This window comes from Nyctibius grandis, chromosome Z (assembly GCF_013368605.1).
Source record: "Nyctibius grandis isolate bNycGra1 chromosome Z, bNycGra1.pri, whole genome shotgun sequence".
NCBI lineage: Eukaryota > Metazoa > Chordata > Aves > Nyctibiiformes > Nyctibiidae > Nyctibius > Nyctibius grandis.
In genome coordinates, this window is record NC_090695.1 from 65,418,200 (window position 1) to 65,436,951 (window position 18,752).

Consider the following 18,752-nt stretch of genomic DNA (forward strand, 5'->3'; position numbering starts at 1 on the left):
CACTACAAGGTATATACTGTGTGAGGAATACCAATTTTCCCAGCAGACAATAGACCTGCGTGCTCATCATTATGATGAAGAGAAGAATCTCCTAAGAGGCAGAGGGCTTTTTGTTCTTTAATAACCGCACAGCTTATTTCTAATTGGTGGGAACTGGAACATACAGTTTCTTGTATGGTGTGAGCTGGAAGCTAATTTGTCAAGACATAAGTACCAGCTGATACGTATGATTTGTGACTTCAGAATGAATGTTTTACTAACACCTCAGGAAAGACTGGAATAAGTGGCAATATTTAGAACATTAATATTAGAGTTTTCAGAAGCAAACAAAACTAAACAAATGTACTTTACAGTCATAATAATTATGTGAGAAAGAATACTTTCCTGTTTAGAATAATTTCTTCCCATAAAGGCAGGACATGCTGAGAAATGAAAGCACAAACTCTTTGGTAACAGAGTTCAGCAAATGCTGCAGCTGTTTTTTACTTATTTCCCTGGTAAGCAATGACACACACACAGCCTTGACTGTTTCTATTTACAGATCAGCACAGACTATTTCAGTGTACAATATAAATCACCTGGCTTTCTTGTGATCTAGCTTGCAAATCTTGAAAATTTACAGGAGTTTCCGTACGCTTTCCAGATGCTGCATTTATATCAGTGAAACCAAGGCCTGAGCTGTAGCCAGAGTCATCTTGATTTCCACAGGCTTTGAGTTTTCTCTTAGAGACCATGGGTCTATATTAGGAGGGGACAGGGACCCACTGGCCACATAAATTTGTCATCTGTCCCTGAAAAGCTCACACCAAGGTTTTTATGGTTCTGTTAGTCTAACTCGGACATGAGGGTTTTATTGCTTTATTTTCTTCATTCCAGATTGATTTGAAAAATCCTGTAATATGATTCAGTTTGGTGTTTCTGTGATACCGAGACAGACATGTATGAGTTGGGACTTGTAACCCTCCTCCATGTTGACAGAACTATCCCCACTCCATTGATAAGTGTTTTGCCATTGATACCGACAAACATCAATCATTTTCAGCCACCAGTGAGCATGCAGAAAAAAATTCATTTCTACCAAACACTACAGGGCTGGCAGCAAACAAAACTTGCAGTATTTTGGGGAAACAGTATAAAATAAAAGAGGCAGGAAGATGTGTGGGTTTTTTGAGGACTTTATAATATGATCTGCCCAAGTGGATGTGATGGGAAGTGCTGGGATCTTCCAACACAGTTTTCATTCTAAGTACGTGTCTTCTCTTGGCTCTTCTTAATTATGCTGTAAACTAACTATAAAGTATCCCTACTTCTATGTTCATAGAATCATAGAACGGTTTGGGTTGGAAGGGACCTTAAAGATAATTTAGTTCCAACCCCCGAAATGTTCTGGACTGTCCTTTAATATTTTTTCCCATTAACATTCATGTCTTTCCCCTTCCTTATTTCTTTGAATTGATTAATCTGCTTATATGATTAACTAGTGATTGTCTGCCAGTGACTCACAAGTCTTCCTTTTTCCCTTCATTCATAGCGCCTTTGACATCATCCCTCCATTTTGGTCTCTCTGTCTGGCACATCTTCCTCAACATCCAGCTATCAGATTGCATTTAGCATGAATTGAATAAAACTCTTGATGTTTTTCTGAGGCCTTGCTTCCTCTCACTTATTCTAACCGTTGATGTTAACATAACATTCATATTGCTGGACGTGTAGTCCATTTTCTCATATCTAAACTGTTATTGTCCATATTTAATTTTTAAAGATCTGATCTTGCCTTTTAGACAGCACACATGGAAGTCCCAACCAGAGCCTTATCATACCCTGTTTTGTCATCTCTTCCTTCTAATTTGCTTCCTCCATGTGTGTAACAACGTGATGCAAACATTACCATTTTTTGCCCATACCTCCATTTAATTCGGAGCCTAATACATGGAGAGAGGTCGTCCCAGAAGGCAAGGAGGACTTAGGTGCTGAAATTCAATGCTCTGCCTCTCTCTCCAGCAGCCCTGGAGAAAGGGCAGGGAAAGCACTGGTGTGACCAGTTCCCAAAATCTCCCTTAGAGTTCATCAGTGATGGCTCACAGGGCAATTTACTGCTCTGAGTTGTATTCTTGGGGGTAACTGAGCCACAGCTTCACCTTTGACCTGTTCCTTTCTTGGCAAGTTGCTCTTATACTCAGGTGGTCTCATGTCCACTTGTGTCCATTGGTCTCGTGTCCACTCGTGACTGTTGTGGCACCTACCAAGTTAATCCATAGAAGTTTAGAAGAGCAAAAAACAAAAACCAAGACCACCTATGAGAGAAACAGTTCAGAGTAGAGACAGAAGGATTTAATTAAAACTGGGACTGACTAATCAGGCTATATTTGAACAGAACATAATTTTTCACACACATTGGCAGTTTTCTGGAATTACAGCCTTTCAGGGGAACACTCCATGAAAAAGTCCTGGAAGATTTCGTGTTTCACTGCTTGCACCTCCCTGTCCCAAGAGAGTAGAACAGATTTCACAAGCGTAAACTCCATGGTAATGTAGGGGGCATGTGTCATACCCTGTCAGCAGTCCTGGCCAGAAACTAATCAGAGGTGGGCAATAGAAAGAAGCAGGACTGTGTGAGGTGAGTATAGTGCTGATCACATATTACATTACTCTGAAATGAGAAATTACTGCTCCTGAAAGTATAACTTGTGGAAGGCTTAATCACCACATATAATTCCTTTATGGAAACACAATCTGCAGACTGCTGGAGAATACAGAATTTCCAGTTCATTGTTTCACAGGTTTTAACACATTGTCATTAATGAGCTAAATTAATTTCTCCAAGAGCCGAATATGGCCTTTAAGAGCACCTCCAAACATTATCCTAATTGCTTGTGCAAAGCAAACACTTACTGATAACGTGAATGTTGCTTTGTAATAAAGGAAACAGTTCAACTCTAAAGCATAACTGATGAAAGAACAAAATTCTTCTGGTATTTTCACTTTAATAAAACTTCTCTGGACTTACACATGTGAAGCCCAAACTGTATCAGATCTTATTGTTAGGAAACAAGCAAAATGAATATAATTTATGGCATTATTGTTTACATTTTTATTTTCTGCTGCTCTTAAATCTGGCCTTTGAAATTTGTAGCTGATCTGAATTTGTCTCTTTCTTATTAGCATGTTTGCAATAAAAAAGCAAGCAAGGTAGTAGACAACAGTTTAATTTCTTTTTAATGAGTTTCATCAAACTAATTGGTTTAAGTAAAACATACATGATTATAAGCACATACAAGTGGAATGAATAAAGTTACACAGGCAGCCTGTGTGTATTCCACAGCACATTCCACACCAGTGTATGGAGTTTAAGAACAAATATGAGAATAGTGTTAAGAGCAGCAAAAATTACTTTTGAGATACCATACCCCCATATGTAGACAGCAGGCAGATTCCATCATCTGGAAACTGAAGGGTGTGCTGCCTCTGCGTAATACATTCAACAGCAAAGATATTATAAAAGATATGAGTAGGTTCTGGTGGGGTCAACTAAGTAATGCCTTTTTGTCAACTACCACTGTTTAACTGTGTGTTACAACATTAAGTTCACTGCAGTCATGGTAATCACAGGTGAGGGGCACTGCTATGAAGGAGCTCCAGATCAAAGCTCTTTGTAATACCCCTTAGTAAGTTTATATCAGGTTTATTTCTTGTGGAGGCTCTTGGGAATCTAATAAATCTGTAGTGAACTTCAGAAATAACTGATGTATCTAGGGTAACACAAAGTATTTTCAAAGGCAATGCTTTGTTGTCATAAGGCAAAGTTCTTAACAATTCTATAAATAGAAACACGTATATTTTTGTTCACTTCCCTCTGGCAGAGCCCATCGAGAATAGCAGTTGCTCACATGGTCCCACAGCTCCCTTGTGTGTTCTTCTACTGATTTTCCTGTCTTGCTAATACGTGAGGGTGTGGAGGTGATCAGAGAGACCTCATCATCCCTTTCCCTTTTCACTTCTGATACCATTATAACTTGAAAAATAGACAAAGCACATTTAGATTTTTCGAAAGTAGCTCGTCTTTTTGGATACCTCAGTATCTCAATGATTTTTCTTAGATATCTGTAATACCCTGAGAATCTTTGCCGCCAAATTACAGCTCATTCTGGAAAACCCAGCTACTGCCTGTATACTACCTGCGTACTTGAAAGGCTGTGGCTAAGCTCCAACTGCATGTTGTCCCTTTGCTCGTTTGCTGTGGGGAATACAGAACATGCAACACATTCCTTTGAGTTTTAATTTTACTTTCATTTGAAGTACTTGCAGAAATATGAGACAAGAAAGCAGGCTTTTATATTTAAACAAATCCCACATTGATCTCATATCTAAAGGTAAGGCCATGCATGGTAAAAGATTTCAGTCCCCTTCCAGCCCTTCTGTGACACATTCAAGTTATATGGAGCCAACTAAATACTCTGCATCGCAAATGTTGTATTCTAGCCAATAGAGCTGTGTTGCTCAAAGAAGTCTGTGTTAATGGCTTTTGCAGAAGTTGGAACACACTATGGGAATGTTATCCTAGTCAATGAGAGATTCAAGCCTTCCTCAAAAAATATTAATGGAAATAGTTGTCCGGAGATTTCCCAAAAGATTTGAAGACTTTTCCCCTCCTCTAATAAAAGACTTGCTGAAAAACTGCAGACCTTGCAGTGTTCAGAATCAAGAAAATACTCAGCAGATGCTGTTTCTGTCCCAAAGAGAGAAGTTCGTGGCTTTTTTTGGCAGCCCCCTGCCTGTGTTGGTGGAGTTCACACAGCCTTTCTGAAAGGATGCTGCGAGGTGGAGTGGGCTTCAGAGGAAGCGTGCGTCACGGGGGATGACGCACTCCAGCCCTGCGAGAGAGCTGAACTCGCCCTGCTCCTCGACACTTCCCGCCGGCCAACACACGCAGCACTGCTCTGCTGGCTCTCTGAAGAAATGCTCGTTTGTTCTGTGGGAATAAATGAACTACTGTCATTGTCAGTCAAAATTAAAGCAGAGCTTCGGATGAAAAAATGAAAATGCATCAGCCTGACGGTGCACCCTGAGCACCCGTTTCATGGCTGCCCCCAGTGCAGAAGGCTTTGCCAGACCTCAGCAGTTCAGTGATTTGAGTGCAAAGTTTTTGGCAGGTATTGGGTGCCCAGATAAGGAATGGCTAGTAACAGAGGTGTTCATGGGAAGGAGACTGTCTGTCTCGGTGGGAGGGCAGAAGTGGTGCAGAGGGTGTCCCCATGTACCTGTCAGGCCAGCCTGCTGTGCTCTCCCCAAGAGCTTTTTAGCTGTTTCCTCACAGTGGTGATGCCAATCCAAATGATTACAGCGCACCACCAGATACTCAGCATCCTTCCATATTTCCTGTAATCATCAGTGAGCATTTCTACAAGACCTTGTACTGTGTCATAGGGACATACCACACGAGCTCAAGGTTTCTGCATCATGTGGGATAGACACACACAGCAATAAACTGGTGAACAATCCCAGTTTGTCACATCACAGCATGGCCACCTTTGGCTGTTTTGGCAGCTCTTTCTATTCTGATGATTACTTTAAACTCTCTTTAAGTATATTTTGAGGTAGGAGTGCAGAACCACTGAAAAACGTATTCTGGATTCTGCAGCGATGTGTGCTTTGTTATCTAGTGCGAGGGGACCTTCAATTTTAAGGGCATGGATTTCTTCCTCTACTCTGATCTAAAAAAACCCCTTACAGTCTAGCAAAGGCTCTAACAGGCATATTTTGTCTTGCATATAAGACATATCTACACAGAGAGACACACAGCTCTTGTTTCTATCAATGTTCACCAAAACAAGTCCAGTGAAGTTAAATGGTATAAATGTGATCAGGGCTTTCCCCTTTCCATTCCCTTTTCTTTCATATCTATGTCAGCTCTGGGAATCTCTTTGCCTGCTGGCCAAAATAAAGCTCCTAGCACTTGCTCATAGTGACATGGCATCTGTTTTTTCACCTTTTTTTTTCCAAATTGTATTCTGACAGCTATTATTCTTCTTGCATTTCTGTATTATCAGTGTAAAGGAACACAAAAGGTACATTGTAGTGCTTGCTCTGCTTGAAATGATCTAGCACTGCTTTGGAGGAGTATCTTACTCTCCTTTAGACCAATGGATGCTGCGAGTACTGCTACTAGTCCATTTATTCAGCACAGAAGAAATGAAAGCCTTGCATTACAACCCTAAACCCAATGGCTAGCCATATAATGCAGCTCCCACCAACTCACATATGCACAAGGACACACACATGCAGGGAGTGAATTCCTGTAATGGTATTTCTGACCTATATCTGGGCTTGAAAAACTCCATGTGCAAAGGCTGCTTCTGAAAATTTGACCTAAACTTTCTTCTAAGGTAAAAAAAAGAACAGCAGCAAAACACTAACTGATCTTGTATTAGGAAAAAAAAATCAAATATTGGCAACAGTCATGGTATTTCCCAGAACTGTGATATTCTTGCTGGCAGTACTTCTGGAAGGGCCACATCTCCACCTGAGTGTATAAAAAAATCTAAAGCTTTTATTTCATATTTTGAAACAAGATTTCCTACTTCATCTGACTTATTTTTGTCTTTAGTATTTGTCAATTGTCTTTTTAAAGGGGAATATATTACGTAAAAACTAAACTCTTTTAAAGTATTTCAAAAGAGAAAAAGTCAGAGCTATTGAAGGAAGAAAATTAAATGAGAAACTCAAGCGATCTGGCCTTTTTCCTCCAATGTTGCACCAGCCACTGAGACAGTACAAGTATACACTATAATTCCCCATTTAAGTAGAGAGGACGAGTTCAGAACTGTATCATTTAGCAAGAGGAAAATGGCCAGCTATACAGTGCAACCTGGTGTACGTTGTGTCTAAAGCTGCTTACAAATCATACATTTCCAAATAGTTATGTGCTGTCTGCTAGTGGCTCATGTGGTCTGAATTAAAACAAAATTGCCTGCATCTGCATTTTATCAGGTCTTTTTGATCTTCTAACATGCAGGGCCAACAAAAAAAAAAAAAAGATTTTGCTGAACTTTTCAGACTGCTATGGGAGAAATACAGACTGTATGTGTAAATACAGTGTGCTGTAGTTTTGATTTACTGACATGGTTCTCCAGGCCCAGTTTCCATTAGAGATAAAAACAATAAGAATAAATATTCTTTCAGCTTGACACATAAAGCTTAATTGCAATAGAGAACAATATCCAAAAAAATGTGGAAACAGAGAGAGCTCTAGCTTTTCCTACAACATGCTTGTTATGTTTCTCATTGAATCAAAAACCGTACAGAGATTCACCATACCATTAGAAAGATTCACTTTTTTTGCATTACTTTCTACTTTCCTTCATAGCAGAAGAAGACTTCAAATTCACTTAAACCCTTCTGCTGCCCTTGCATCATGAAGCAAGAACCACAGCCTGTAAAAACTTCAGGTTTTGTCTGTGATGGTTTCAGCCTAAAGCAGACTTGGAACCTTGTAACCCTTGCTGCCCAAGGAGGTGGTGCTCCACGTCCTCTCACGCGTGCGGGGAGGGAGAGGAAGTGCCAGCCACCGTGCAGCCTCCTGTCAAGACCTCATTCTCAATGCTGCTGCTACATTTTTAGGTTTTGTTCCCACAAATCACTATTTTCCTAAGCTCCTGACAACCAGCTATGAAGAAAACACAGTAAGCAGCATATCTCTACACAGCGTCATGAAAAGAAACATGTTTTTATGTTGTTGCAGTTGTTTGTGTAGGAACAAGTGCGGCAACAGCAGAGCCAGCCTGTGAAACAAGCCCAGCACAGGACCCAGGGTGCTTTGGCAAAGGTCATAGCCCAAGTAAATGTCATGTAGGACATGGCAGTCTCTTCCTCCAAAAGCCTGATTTTCATCTCATTTTGCTTGGGTTTTTTGTAGCCAGGTTCTTAGCTGTGGTCATAAACTGCTGGATGGCTTATGATTGAGAAAAGTGCTGAGTCAGAAAGAAGTACTTCTCCCTTACCTTGGGTTGAGGTCAGAGAATCTGTATGCATGACACCATACATACAGTATATATTAAGGTAAAATACACAGTATAACATACCCACATTAATATGTTATTCCCCTGGTCCCTTGTTCATGCTCCTATGGATGGTGAGTAGAACAGCACAGCTCTGCGTAGCAGTCAGGAATTCACTTCTCAGGAAACTCCTCATGCCTTTTCTTTTACACATTCTCACATGGAGCAGGAATTTATTTTATGTCCTTGTCCCTTTACCAAGATGCTATTCAGCTAAGATATCTGGCACTCTGTGCCCCGTACACCCCAGGAAACTTTGAAGTGTTACTTTTTAATGTGTTTTTTTCTAGTAGAAAAGCCGGCTGATTACATATGAGTTGTTGCCACATCTTAAAAGTACTTATTACCGACTATTGCTTCATTAATATTACTAGTGCCATAGAATGTAATATTATGACATTACCCTTGCCACTTCTCACGTGCTGGTTTAATTAAGGCATTTGTTTGCTTTACTGTTATTACTTCCTGTACCAGGAAACCATACACACTCTAAAGATGTTAACAATGAATTCAAAGTCGCCCATATGTAGCTTGAGGGAATAATTTTTAAAAGTCCATTAAAGGGATAGGGATAGTTACATACATATTTCTGTTATTTCCCTAGAAGGAAACAACTTGATTGCCTGGCTTTATCTGCAGCATATGCTGATATTTGTTTACACTGGCTGTTTGCCTAAACAGCTCAATTTCCTATATTTCCGACAGAAGAATAAACCTAATGATACTCTATAGCGTGCCCCACTGCAGCCGAAGGAACATCTCAATTACTGAGCTCAGCTGGAGAAATTCCAGCAAAAATCAAATTCTCTTTGAACCTCCAGAAAGCAGTTACAGAGCCGCAGTCATGGAGGAAATCCCCTCGCACGTGGATCCCACAGAAAGCACCTGGCAGTCCTGCAGTCGGAGCGGTTTCGGAATGACGTGCCATTTCACATACCCTTGCCTACAGAAGACGTCGTCCCAGCTCTGTTGGGATCCCCGGAGGTTGTGCCTGTGGCTGAGTGCTTGCCAGAGAGTTTAGGGCAGGGTTTAAGATAATGTGTCCTCCATTTCCCATACAGCCACTCACAGAGCAACTAGGCAGGTCAGAAAGCCAGAAACCAGGGGCTTTCCCTAGAGCCTAGAGAACTCTGACAAGAGCATCAGTGCAAAGCTGATACTTTCAGGGAGTGTCTCTGAGCCTCACGCCACTGAGATGACAGGGTCTGTGCACCCATAGCAGGACATTTGGTTGGTGTTGCTGGCTGGTCCGAGAACCCCACGTGTGATGCCTGGACGTGCCACTGAGGTTTATTTTCATGAGGATGTGCTGATCAGATATGAAGGGGAGAACATTGCATTGCTTATAAATGAAATGCAGCCTGCAGCCAAGATCCTAATGAGCCACAGTTGGCTGCTGGTCTAAAGGGCTGGTATGTGCACTAATTACATCATGATGAAGCATCCTTGCTGACATGTCACCACACTGCTTTCAGCACACAGGGCACAACTAGCCAAGTCTATATATAGGAAAAAATTAGTCTGCTAACTCCCTAATTCATCAGAATAAAGTAAATTGCAGAAGCACAAATCACTGTCACAGCACACAGAGATGTACCTGAGCTCCAACCTTATAATTGGTTGATGAACTGGGGCAGCTAGGACTAAGTAGACCCAAGAACCCGTTGGTGGGGAAAAGGATACAGGGCAGCAATTGCCTCTCCCATGTGCTAAGGCAGTGACCTACAGAAAAAGGTCCCCAGTGATCCTGCCTCTATCAGCTGTGGCTATGTGCCAGTCTTCCAGCCAAACTTAATCTTCCATCCTATCACAACTTGTGGCCTCCAAAGAGATGGTCATGCTGCTCCTTTTATTTTTTTCACAAACTCATGCAGGGCCTGAATTGCTACATCTGGTGACAGCTAAGAAAATGTAGTGGTCCAGAAAAGCTGCCCCTACAAAACTTAGTGCCAGTTATACTGGAGCACCATCTACTGTCTACTAAGTATCTATTAACACATGTGTGTTCAAGACCTCTCTTGTACTCACACCAAAAACTACCTGTGACCACCTTTCTCTGATCCAAATTTTCTGCCTGCCTCCTGGATGTTGTCTCTGGAATAAAGTAAAGCCATCTTCTGAGGGCAGGCGTATGTGTGTTTATGTCTCTGCGACAGGGGCCCCAGAGAAAGCAAGGCAGAGAAGAGCCCGCATGTGCGTCATCTGCAGGGCACGAAGAGGGACAGGACAGAAATACGGCAACCCTGGCATCAGACTCAATAGGTGAGGCCCCATATATACAAAGACAGGGGCACTCACCTCTCTCCCAGCCAGACTAATGTAAAAGCAAAACTTTTCTGTACACCTATGAGAAAAAACAGCATTATTTCTCCTCCCCTTCCTGCAGGGCAATAAGGATGCAAGACATGGAGCAAAAGAAAATCTTCTGGACTAGTATTTCAGACCTTCCACAAGTTCAGGCAAACATTCTTACATTAATTAAACTAGTTGCATTCATTAAAACTGTTGCGCTAATTACAGCCGAACTTCCAAGACTTTTGGCAATGACAGTGGTAGGAGTTTAGGAATGTGAAACAAAATTTTGATGTAAAGGTCCAGGACCTCTGGTCCTAAACATGGGCCTGTAATGCTTATCTTTCACCTCCTGATTATAGGGAAGTTGGGAGGGAATAAAATGAGGGTATGGTGAGAGAAGCAAAAGAAGAACAAAGGAGGTTGTGGCTAATGGAGGTAGAAAACAACAGTTAAAATCAGAATAAAAGGACTAAAAAGAGAAAAAAAGTAAATGAATGAAAGAATGACTACACAATACAGAGAAAGTGTTGAGAGAAATCTACAGCTACAAAAGAGGGCTGGAAGGCTGATCAGAGAGAAAAAACTGAGGGAGAAGTTAAAGTAGGAGGGAGAAAAAATAAGCAATGAATGTAAAAAATATATTAGAAGAACAAATGCAAAGAGAACTTCATTTGTATGACATACCAAATGGACAGCAAGTATTTAACAACAAAGTATTCTGCTACTCCATTAGGTCAGAAATGTACCTGTAAATGCGAAAATTCAGCTAGGACTACAAATAAAAGGTTTACTGTCTCAATCATACATTTCACTGTCTACCTTAGCCACCTTCAACTAAAAAAAAAAACTTTGTTCTTGGGCCTTCTTGAAGCTTTTTTGTTAAACAAAGTTGCACCTACACATGCGAAGCTGTAAATGAGTGTGGTTTTCGTTGTGTGGTATTACTGTGTGACCTCTCCGGTAGATCTCTAAAACATTTTCCATAACATCTACCATCAGTAGAAATGTTACTGTTCAAGTTTGGAAGCAACAGTCAAGCAATGGACAGATTTATTTTCCAACAGCTTTTAGGAGACAAAAGTTCCTGGCCCGCCTCCCTGCCCTGAAGAGCAGCTCTGTGCGTACTCTGTGGGACAGTAACTGCTCTGTTTCCCGTCTAAAATGTTTAAGCTGTTCTTACAAACCATTTCTATTTACTTATGTGAAACAGTTGGTCACTGTTGAAATAAATGAGGGTTTTCTCTTTGCCTTCTGTGGATTTGGCCCTTGGAGTGGATTTGGAGAACAAGAAGAGATGAACTCACTGTAGAAGTGAGCTGAACCAAACAGCCAGTCTCCAAGATTTTCCAAACAAAAAAAGTGTTTACAAGTTTATTGGAAAAAAGAAGGCAATGTGCTGCTCCTTCAGGTTTTTTCCCCCGTATTTCTAAAGACCTTCCTCTCAAATACCTTCAATAGCCTGCTGTAACCTGTGCCTTTTGGATGCTGGTCCAGAAACATCACAGGAATTTCTCAGGCTGTCTCTCAACATGCTCACTGAAGAGAGGGACTGGAGGGATAGAGGGTGGCTGCAGGAAGCCGAGGATTAGGACAGAAAGCCTCAGCTTGCCCTGTCAGATGGAGGCAGAGGAGTAGTGCAACAACTCAGCATTAATTCAGCGTGGCTCATTGCCCTGCTGGGAAACCCTCTGAGTTCAGAGCTATGTAGTACTTGACACAATTTTTTTTCTAGATGTATTTTATCATGCTGTAAATGCAATCTGTTTAGTTTGGAAATGTAACTATACTGAGTAATCTTCCAAGTAAATGCAATGTTTTTTCTATCTTTGGAAGCCTGTTTTCTCCTGCATTAAACACAGTCATTTCTAAAGCTCTGAGTGTGCCTTGGGTTCTGTCTTACTCTTTCTTGAAAATACTGATGCTGTACCTCTTCAGAGAGTCCTTTTGTGTGTAAAGTGGCAACAGAAAATAATTGTACCAGACAAAGGATGTAGAGGTTTATTCAAGATGTATTTGGGGGCTTAAATGATTGTCAGCAGCAGCAGCACCACAAACTGCAAAACCTCTTTTGTCAAAGAAAGGTTATCTGAAGGTCGCTGGGTTTAGAGAAGAATACTTTGCTCTCTTCTTCATCCGCCCTTGCACTCCGCTCCAGTACGTAGTCTCGTGGACAGATGTTTGCTTCTTCAGATAACACGTCTATGATCATGCAAATCAGAGAAATCAGTGACACTTTATTATTAATAATTCTGTTATTCAAGGCAAACCACATGTGATTTCAGCTGCTCTGGGCCAAGAAGTGGCATCAAAAATGTCTTGGATCAAAAAAAAAAGTTTGGGGATGATGGAATGCATGAACCAACTCATCTTCTCCCAGTGTGTCATACATCTGAATATGATCAACTCATATATCTGATGGACATGATTCCATAGGCTTATTGCTGATAATGACAAAAAAATCATTTGGAAATACTGTATTTTCCAACTAATAAACCAGGATTTTTAATTTAAAAATGGAGATAACCAAATGCTTGGCTAGCTACAAATCTTCCTGTTTGCGTGTCTGAGAATGGATTTTGACTTTTAGTCCAATCATATGGTACGAAGATTACAATTGAAACTATGATTAAGGTAAACTGATGCCAGCAGTGTTTTCCTCAGCTTGGCCTCGTGCTGAGGGCTATGGTATTTCAAAAGTAGTGGTTTAATCTTTCAATCTCATGTTCTTGGGAACACTTATAGTTATGGAATCTGATTAAGTGACAAGGACTGTATTTCTACGTGGCATAAAAAAAGTTTTTTTTCTGCATTATGCAGTAGTTATAATGCTTGCTATTGTATGGTTCTGGTGTTCGCATTCCCACCTTCCATGTGGATAAACTTAGGTACTTGCAGAGTAAAGTACTCAATGTGAAGATGGGAGATTAATGTCTTTGTTAAAGAACTGGAGACGAAGCTACTGAAATCGCAAAGTACACACCACGTATTTAGCAGTGCTTGCTCGGGATGTGCACTGCAGCAGGGACTTGACGTGGTGGGCAGACCCAGATTGCCACAAGGTATATCCTCTCAGAGGTGGCTGTGAGCAAGCACTTGTGGGGAAAAGCCTCACTACAAAAACATATGGCTATTTTCTCATCTTTCCCAAAGGGCATTGTGGGTGGAGGGGCGGGAAGAGCTGGCATTGGTGCTCCTTTCCCTGTGCTCTCCCCACAGCAGCTGGTGGGAACTGCAGAGGCAGATGAGTGCATGGAGCTGAGAGGTGGTTAGGCAGATAATCTGCCTCACAGACTTACAACGCAAGAAGGCTGGGGACAGCCAGTTTGCTCCCATGGAGAGACTGCGTGTACTAAGCTAAAGATCAATGCAAGCTTCACCTCAAAAATTCTCAGTGAGGTTGGGTTCGTCTTAGCACGTTCATCTCCTTCCCGTTGTTCTCATGGATATCCGACAGCAGTCTGCCTCTGTTTTCATGACATAGGTCACAGTACATGTCATGGGTAGACAACTATAGGACATAGTACAAAAATGATCTTTCCGTTACTCTTCGGGAAGATTATGTTTGTTGTATGAGTTTCTCAGCTCTCATAGGAAGTTGCTGAGGGTTTTGCCTTTTTTTTACGAGCACATCTGCTTAGCATCTGAATTTCTAAGTAACTTAAAATTAAATAAAGCACAGGGTTAAACCATGTGAGATTGTAAATCTGTGGGTCCTTAGGAACTGAACTTTGAATTACTTCATCTGTTCTGCACTAAAACAATTGACTATTTCCATATAGCTCTTTATATATGATCTGAAAACACAGGAATACAGAACTGAGATCAGCATGAGATGTAGCTTTATACCTCTCTGTGAACTGTACTTCAAAACTGTCTTCTTTACAGAGACATTTTCACCATCTGAAGGGGACAGAAATGATCAGTAAGTAGAAATGATCATAGGAAAAGCTGCAAGTATTGATTTCTTGGGACACACACACTAGTGATGCAGCTACACAAACTCCAGTCATGAGTTTGCACACAGCACTAATGCTATTACTGCAGTTTGGAAGATGATGCTTATGTGTCCAGACTGTGACCATGCAAACCCAAGGATGCTCTTGGGTGTGCATCCAGATGCTTTTGTAGGTGCTCTCAGACCCTTCATGGGGGTGACAGCCACCCAGCCCCAGGCTCGCATCCCATGGAGAGGCTACAGCATACTCCAACCCCTCCTTGCCTACAGCACCTGGGGCTGGGAGATGCACAGCTGCCCGTGGCCTCCCTGGCAGGCAGCTGCAATGTAGCCAGTGATTTTTAATCAAATGCATAGGCCAAAAATGCATTAAATAACCTAATAAATGACCGGTTCTTAAATTTGAGGATTGTTTTTTTTTTTAATGCATCAGCAATATCTTTCCCATGTGGGTTTCTTAGGTACTTCTGCATTAGCAGAGGTTGCTGGTGAGCACATCAGACTTCAGACTCAAGCTGATACAAACCAAGGCAGCTTCACTTATACTGTGAAGCTTCCACAACAATACACACTAATGGAAATTCTGGGCCGAGAAAATGTAGAGGAAATAGCTGACAGTGCACTAAAATGCATGCACCTTTCAAAGAGTCACCGGTTTAACTTATTTGCTACTTGTTGCCAAGAGTCCATGTTAACTCCTACCTACCCAATAATGTGCTAAGAGAATTTGTTTCACCACTTTTGCCAGATTGCCAGTTTTCACAGGGAATAATTAGCACTGGTAAGCAGCAAATGTCACCCTTGACATCTGATGCCAGACTTCACAACTTAAAACTTCATGACAATTCTATCATCAGCTATACAGAATAAAATAAAACCTCTCTCTCCCAAATGCAGTAGCAGATTGAGCAAAATTCTCACCGAGAAGTGTCAGTGAAGATGAGAATTTTGTATGCCAATCTATGAAGCTTAATTTTGGACCGGTTACAGATACCATAAAGTAGCACCTCCATTGTAAAAACAATTGAGAACAATGCATCTTAAAAAAAGAGAGACAAAGAGCAAAATCTCAGCTTGTGTGCAGACTTGGAAAAACCCCAAGAGACGTATTACTCAATTCTCATGTCCAAGATCTGAATACACCACAAAATGTTGCGGTGGGAATAACTTCCTCTTACTTTGTTCATTTCTGTATGTACACATGTAGAATGAAGAAAGATTGGTTTTAGAGTTTTATAGCAGACCTTTAAAAAGCACAGCTATGCTATAATATCACTATGTTGTTGTTACTCGTGTGACAGTCCGTTCTCCAGGCAGGAAATTCTGACACAAGAGCTCTTATTTTGATTTCTCTGTGTACTACTGCTACTCATGTACACGCTGACTCTGATTTTTATCTTGGAGGTTGTGGTGACATTAAACAAACAAAACAAAGGACACGTACTTACCCATTGACTTTACACTCTGATTTGTAAAGTCCCCAAAATTCTGGAGGAGTCCCTCAGGACCTGATAGAAATGAGAAACATTTTATTTTTCCAGATGGTCTTGTAAAGCCTGTTCCTTATTGATGATTAATGCTCTATAGATTCAACCACAAAAACAGACGTCTCTAAGTTCATAATTTTTGGTTAAACCCTAATGATTCCTTTCTATCAGGAAAATGCTAGGTACCACATGGGGATACAAGTCCCTTGTGTTTGCTCTGGGTTTTGATATGGGAAAACACATCTTAGTGAGCCTCAGGCTGGAGTTTCTGGGCCAGGAGCAGCCTCTGAGACAGTGCTTGAGTCTGTGCGGTGCACCAGTGGCTGCTGGGTCCCCTCTTACCCACTGACCAGGGCTATGCGTAGTCTGTTTGCCCCCTCTACTCCAAAGAAACATTCAGATGCCTTCTCTGTCCATTGGGATCCCTCTCAGATTCAGCTTTCCTTTTTCTTTCCCTTCTCCTGATCTCCTGAGCCCTGCTTTGACAGGGCATTTCCCTGCTGTCATCCAAGCTCTTTGCTCTCTGAGTGTTGAGCAAATGGCTATAAATGGCAGCCTGACCCTCATGCCGGCTCGCTTTGCTCTAAAAGAGGAAATATGAGAAAGTACCTCTGCAGATGTTCTCACTACAGCCAGGAGACATCAGGCCGTATTCTTTAAGATCATTGTCTAGCCTGGCTGGATCTGTCACCTTTGGCTTTTTATACACACATATCTTTTTAAAGACATTTGTCTTTGGAAAGTTGTCCAGACCCCTGCCCAACAGCTGGCACTTTGCAGCAGCAGCCACCAAAGGCCTCAAGCCTGCTAAATCATTTTTAAATATTCCCATGCAGGACTATTGCTTTGTTTGAACCATTCAGCTGACTCAGCACTGGAGCCATGGAAAGGCTGATTAAAGGTTTGCTTATTTTACAGACTAACAGTCTGCAAGCTAATTGCCCACTAATATTTCCCTGATGAGCACAGGCTTATTTCTGTGTCGCAGTAGGTTGCTGAGAAATTAAACTTCTACATTTCTGCACTATTTGTGATTGTGGCAAAAACTACATGAAATGGAGTGCCTATTACTGTATTTAAACCTAGCATGCAGCCCTGTTTATTTACCACAGGTCATAAAGTCAACTGAAAAATTCCCTGGAATTTAATTTTTGGATGAAAATAATTTTGTAATGGGATTCATGAAAAAATGAGATTCATTCATTTAAGGATGGAAGAAACACAAGATAAAACACTAACAAAAAAAAAGAAAAAAGCGATACATTGGCTGATTGACACAAGCGGTTATTACAGTTTGTACAGCAAAATAGTACTTTCCTAAATAAATAGCTTTATTCACTTCTTTTAGTTCAGTAGTATTAAATATCTCTGTTTCTACTTTCCAGATTTTTGAAACCTGTTGTCTTGTGTTGGCTCTTTTGATGTACAAGTGCAGAGTGACCTGTACTACAGAAGAAGATGGGTTTAAAGTTCATTCTAAGGAATCAGATAAAGATGTAAAAATAAAAAGGTTTTGCTTTTTCTTTTTAATCTCTTACAGTGCTGAAAATGAGAGGTATTATTCGTGATAATGGTAGAAGAGAACATTTCAGACAAAAGCATACTTTGCTAAAAGAACATGCTTTAATTTTCTCAAACACTTTTGTCTGAAGACTTTATGTTGCCTATTATCTCCTACAAATGGTGTTTCAGGAGTCACCTTACTTAAATGTAACAAGGGAGGAAAAAAAATTGTTCACATTTGTCCCCTTCTATTTACTAAAGTGCATTTGATAGCTCTGTATGTTCTTTTTTGGCATACTGACTTTATTTGAGCTTGAAAATTATATACTTGTTCAAGTATTTTCAGGGTTTGAAGATAAATGTTTGACTTTCTCTTAGTAAATGCAAAGACAAAACCAGTAATGCAATTTTAAACCCGAACAGGAAGGACAGAGGAGGGAGTGAGTTTCATTATTAATACACTTGTTCTGTTTGCAGGTTTCCTTATGTTTAAAGAACTTAGAATTTCTTAGAAGTGAGTAGAAATGCCAAAGTTCTACTCTAAATGTATTTGTAGCTCAAAAAGGCTGAGAGGCTGGCTTTTTTTTTTAAAAAAAAAAAAATCAACGATTTAGGCTGTATATACAACGTGTACCTCCTGAAACTGTCATTTCAGAATACAAGGATGAAAAAGGCTACAAATCTCTCTTAAAGCCTAACAAGTTATTTTTTAGCCATATTTAAAACCTTCACAAAGCCCTGGTTACCCAAAAAATAACTGGTGGAATCCTTGGGCCACTCTCCCCATCATTACCTCCCTCCCTCCTATTTGCAGGAACAGTGGGCTCAAAGTCCAAAAACACCAAGCTCTCTCTAGCCTGCAGAGAATGAATTCCCCTGAAGGACATCTCTTGCTGGGGTCAGTTCCTATAGAATAAACATTTTTTTCAGTTCACCTGCAATTCTGTACAGGAACAGTTAGGAGCTGCCTCGGGACCGAAGGTTTGCTCCTGCAGCAGTCCCTGGTCGTTTAGCTGTCTTGTGAATGCCACATCCCCACAAAAAGTTTAGCCCTGATAAAAACTTTATCTCTGTGCGGACTCAGGGTCACTGCTGCAACTGGAATGAAGTTGCATCACTGAAGTCTGGAAAAGATTAGACAAAAGGGACCAGCATGTTCCTCACAGCAGCCACAGCGACCCTGAGAACTTTGTGGTCCTTTGTCTCCAAGGGATGTGTATTGGTTTTGCCATTAAGCTCTTCTATTCACATCTCAGAACAGTGATACAATACATATGGACTGATGTGCAGTCTTGAAAGGATGATAGCATTATGGTTTAATGTGCTATGTTTTCATTTAGAAATTTTTTCCAGGTTATGTCCTGGAAAGGGATAACTCTCTGTAATGTATTTCTGTTAAAGCTGATGAATTCAGTAATTTCATTCATTTCACTGCTGAGTGCAGGCACAGCCCGATGA